The sequence below is a fragment of the Lactuca virosa genome, chromosome 6 (assembly GCF_052849685.1).
Source record: "Lactuca virosa cultivar CGN04683 chromosome 6, Lactuca_virosa_CGN04683_v6, whole genome shotgun sequence".
Lineage (NCBI taxonomy): Eukaryota > Viridiplantae > Streptophyta > Magnoliopsida > Asterales > Asteraceae > Lactuca > Lactuca virosa.
Genome location: NC_136431.1, coordinates 273,527,387 through 273,532,949, shown reverse-complemented (window position 1 = coordinate 273,532,949; position 5,563 = coordinate 273,527,387).

The window sequence follows — 5,563 nt, the reverse complement described above, 5'->3', positions numbered from 1 at the left end:
GAGGATGCACAACCCATAGCTATCCTTAAGAAAAGGAAAACTGATCCCACTTGCCAAATGTGTGACCAGACTGATACTTCAGCCTTTCAAAAGGCTCCGGTAGTCCTTAGGGTGGCCGCAGACCCATTCAACACCACAATCGAATACCACTCAGACTCAGAAAGTGAGTATGTTTCACCTCATCATGGAGACTCACCCCCAGTTCACTCCGAAGAGGATGAAACTGGTTCTCGCCCTAAGGTCTCCAGGGCTTCCCGACTTCACTTCTTTTCTCCTGAGGAGTTGAACTCCATACTTTTGACTGTCACCCATACACTACAAACACCTTCCCAACCGCAGGGCAATTCTTCCGCCCTTGCCAGAGCTGAGCCGAGGCCAGACATGACCACGGGTGAAGGAGACCAAGGAAGCTCAGGAAATCCTACTCTGCTTACATCTGTTCCATGTGGTTTAGGCACGGTGAGCACTAATGTGCAAGGATCCGTGAACCCGGAGGACACTTCGGTGCGATTCCAAGGATTTGACGGAGATGAATCGAATGAATCATGGTTACATTAGATTTCTGTATCTGAGTCTGATATCAAGAAGTATGCCACTTTTCGTAGGGCATTCCAAGCAAGGAAGGATCAGCAAATCAAGCAACTGCAACAAAAGCAACATGAAATTCAATCTGTAGCTAAGTATTGGGCGGACGCAATCAACAATGAGAACACCGTAACTACCATTCTGAAAGTACAAGAGTGGATGACCGAAATGGCTGAGACGATCTGCAAGGCTCAGTCCACTCATGGTGGTGAAGGTACAACCAAGGTCCCTCCAGTTCAAACTCCAACTCCTTCTGTTCGTGATTCTCAAGAAGACGGAACCGCAATCGAAGTTAGCTCAGCTCCCACGTTCGGCTTTGACGATTTTGATCTAAATGAGGTAAATCAACCTCACCCTTCTGATGATGATCTAATGATGATTTTTGATGAAGAAGAAGAATCGAGTGGTTCTCACCACTCAACCTCCAAGCCAAAAGCCAAAAAGAAGAATAAGAAGAATGCGGTGACCAGAAAGGAATTTTTAAGTCTGCAAGCTAAAGTCCATCAGATTCTAGCTGCGGTTAAGCCAACACAACCGCAACCAGAAGACACTCCCGGACCGCAGTCCTTGATCGAACGCATTGAAAGACTGGAAACCCATGAAAGATTGGCTGCTGAGCGTATTTCCCTGAAGGTTGAAATAGGAATCCGATCCCTCGATACAAGTCGCCAGGCCGATCACAAGCAATTCATGGCTTTTGCGGAGCGCCTCATCTCTGAGGTGTCCGCAATCAAGAAAGACTTACAAGCAGCCATTGCGGACTAGTCAACTCAATCTCAAAAACTGATCGATGAGACTCACACTGCATATGAGTCCACTATCGCAGTCCTTCAAGCTACCATCAACAGACTGCAACGATCTTTATCTTCAAACTTGCATGGCCTCGAAATTCTTCAGCTCACAAAGGAGATTCACCGGTTTCTCTTCAACACCGCCATTCCCAACAATCAGCAATTGGCTGATGTTCTTAAAGCACAGTTCCAGGAAGTATATGCCAAAGTCGACGGTCTCAGACAATGGCTTGAGGATGCTCCGGTGTTGCATTCCTCAAGAGGGGGAAGTGAGGAAGAAGACCATCATTCCAACAGCCTTTCTCAGCATCAAAGTCCTCCCATCATAACTGAAAGGGTTCCCTCACCGCATCAGTCTCCACCGCAAAAGGAGATCATTCAAAAAACCCCTTCTCCTGAGCGACCAAAGACCCCTCCCCACCTCAAAAATATTACATCCAACATGTCATCCGAACACCCAGATGACTCCCCCGCAACGCAACAAAAGAAAAAAGATTGGAAAGCAGCCAAGTTTGCGGAGATCATCTAGAGAGAAAACGGATTCGACATTACTATAGATGAATCCTTAGTAAATTCTTGGATCAATCCCCACCGCAGACTCCTAGATGATGACTACAAACCATACCTTACCTATGCTGAACCCCCCTCTGATGGTTATTGGGATGTTCCAATCTCTCCCAATGCTAAATACTTCACAGTATTTGATCAATTTGACCGCAACCTACCTGACCACAAGAGACTGCCTATGGAATTCGAAATACTTAATCGATTCTATGCCAAACATGCGTCTTCCATAGAGAAAATCTGGTCTAATGATAGGCCATCCGCAGTCAAGAACTACAAACCCCGGAAGTTCATGAAAGCTTACTTCATCCAATACACTCTCACAAGGAGGAATCAGGACTATGTCCGCACCCAGGCTGACTTCCCATGCATGAACCCTGAAGAAGTCTTTCTGATAGCCAAGGTGTTACAGAACAAGTCCGAGAAGCATCCGAAGATAAAGATAGCACTTGAGAGGGCAAGTATTTTCTTGAAGGAAACTGTCTGCGACTTTGCCAAAATTGATGCAGACATTCACCCCATCCTAGCCACAAAATTTGATCTTCCACCACTTGACCCCGCACCCATGATAACTGAAGGATTCAAAGAAAGATCCCTAGGTGCAACAAACTTCCCAGACCTCGGAGTCATCTTCAAACGGAAACTCAATGATACCAAATACTTCATTCTGTTGACTGCTGTGAACCACCTTACAAGGAAGCAGATTGAAGTTTGTCGAACCGCAGTTGAAAAGTCAAAACACACAACTGCCGAAGTCAAGTTTGAGATTTTGAGAAGGATCACCTGGTTGAAAAATATCAGGAAATTTTGGTGGATACTGATCAAGTTTCTAAAACTTGACAACTGAAGAAAATTTAAAGAGGTCACTTAGGGGGAAATTGTTGAATCATGAAAAATGACCCTCTTGAACTTCAGCTACCGCAGCCCACAAGGATCCGCAATCAAGGTTTCATCAGCAGCCTCACCCGAAGTCATCATCAACCGCAGTCACTTTTAGCTACTAGATTACTTTACTTTGTCTGCTTTTATTGTAATACTCTCTATTGTCCAGTATGCCTTGCATGGCTACTCTTAGAGATGTGATCTAGTGTAATTCTTGAGACTCTATAAATAGAGCTCATTCTCACTTATTCAATACAACTTTTGATGCTATCATTTCTATCTCTCTATCTGATTATGCATCTCTCCCTACTCTCAAAATTCACTAGAACATAACTTAATACAATCTCTCTTCGGAGCAAGTCACTTGTGACTTAATCACTAAGTTTGATCTCACTTACTAACTTGGTTTGAATGCATTCCTCGTTATGAATCAACTTATGTGTATACTTGATATAACAATTGTTGTCATTTACATTTCTTTACTTTTCGCAACTGACTTTCTAACCTTCTAACTCTAACTTATTAATATTATTGTTAAGCTTTTAGATCCTTCGAGATAAACTATTCCGCAATTATACTTGTTCTAACGTTTGTTCAAGTGTGTCTCAAAGTTTTTCTCTCAACAAATTCGATAGCCAACACCCTCACGAATCAGGCATCACCTCTGTCTAGGCCACAAGTAACCCAAAGTGACTCCTGGTTTCCAACCCTCTGTCATAATGGAGACCATAAGCAAAGCCCGATATATGGGAATGTAAATCTGATCCCCCACGAGTAACAAGAACACCATTCCAAATGCCTTACGAAACCCACCAGTAGGACTAGAAAACTATGTAGACCATGTGCACTCTTTAAAAGAGGAAATGGTCATTTGGAGACCACAACTCATAGCAATCAAGACTAGGACAGCCTTAGCAGCGTAAAGAACACAAAAAGGGCACTCATAATATAAGTGGAATGGCCAACCACTTTGTGCTCCAAAAGATAATAACCCACTACTCGCCTTAGGTTCGTAATGCCCTTAATCGCAACCAGTAGTAGTAAACAGAGAGGAGTACACCCTCCAAGAATCCATACAACCAAATCCGTTAACTATACCGCTAACTATGTGCTATTTTGGCGGACTTAACGCCATGCAATATATGTTTTCACTCAACACCATAATTGCATCATGGGGATGTAGGTTGACACAATTAACACCAGTATGTTAACATTATACGAGTAAACTTATTTGAAACTAACTGCGACTACTTACGAGCTTACCTTTCGTGTGCAACAGAGTCATGTCTTCTCGTAAAGACTACCAGTACCCCGACTATGCACCGGTCCTACGAATAGTCTCCGCTACTTTCCAAGCCACTGTAACAGCCGTTGTGGCAGCCACCATGGCATACTTCAATGCCAACAATTCAAACGAAGTTGGAAGCAGTGTCAGATTTCAACCATAACAACAACCAAGGAAACCAACGAAGGACAACTCACAAATGCACTCAAAAACCTAAATCTAAGAACAAGAAACGAAAGATCGAAAACAAAAAAGAAGGAAGTTCAACTCAGAGGCTTACTAAACGACAACAAGCGGGATCAGTTCCTACCCCTACCAACCCTACTCCTCCCACATCGATACAACCATACCTTGGGAACCATCCATTCTGCAACAAGTGCAAATACCATCATTGGGGAGCCTGTCGTAAATTTCGTTGAAGAAGATGCAACTAGATGGGACACACCTCCCGCTACTGTAGAGCCCCGGCCCTATGCATCACCCCAACTCCCAACCCAGAAGTAAGTCCAGCTTGTTGCAAGTGCGGTGCAACATGACATCTTAAAAGAGATTGTCCAACAGAGATGACTAACGAAGGAGTCGACGACTAGATAGGAGTTGACGACAAGGAACCCTACTGCAGTTTTTGGTATGTTCCACGATAAACTTAAGCATCGAACTATCACATAACTTTTTGACAATTAAAAATATAATCCAACAACTATTTTCTCGTTAGAGCAAATCCTGTAAATCATGGGAAGCTAGGGATCGTCACTAATGGACCATGATGGTTCCATATGAACGTTAGTATCATATATAGTTAGGATTCCAAGAACTAAGAGCGTGCAATCCCACATCATTTCCTGTCCCTGATCTGAATGTTGATTAGGACAGAACCCCACAGTCAGTTACCTTTAAAAAATCCTAAGTATGTGCGGTTAGGTCACATCCATCTATAGTGGAAGGACCTGGTAGAATTCAGATTACGAATTCTCTTGCCATATAACAGCACCCTCGTGTCGCCAAGAACACCTAACAAACATAAACGAGATAGACCCTATGGTAACAACGAAAACGAAACTAGCAACGATAAGAACACGAACACTAGAACACCTAACAAGCAGAAACGAGATAGACCCAATGGTAACAACGAAAATGAAACTAACAACAATAAGAACAGGAACATAAAACACCCTGTTATTCCTAACAACCAATCCATATTATTTTTCCTTCACTCATCTAATATTTTATAATATTTCAAGATGAATCCATATTATTTTTCTCATAATAATATGTGATGATCATCCTTAGGAAAACATCCCTCCTAGGGAAGTTCTTCATCCCAGCCATAAGTTTAAGCTTGAGATCTTCACTCCATAACTCCCAACAACTTCTCAACCAACTCAAGGTGAGCTTCATACCCCACCTTTTTCAATATTTTAATGTTTTTGGGGGAGAGTACAAGTTAAATCTTGCC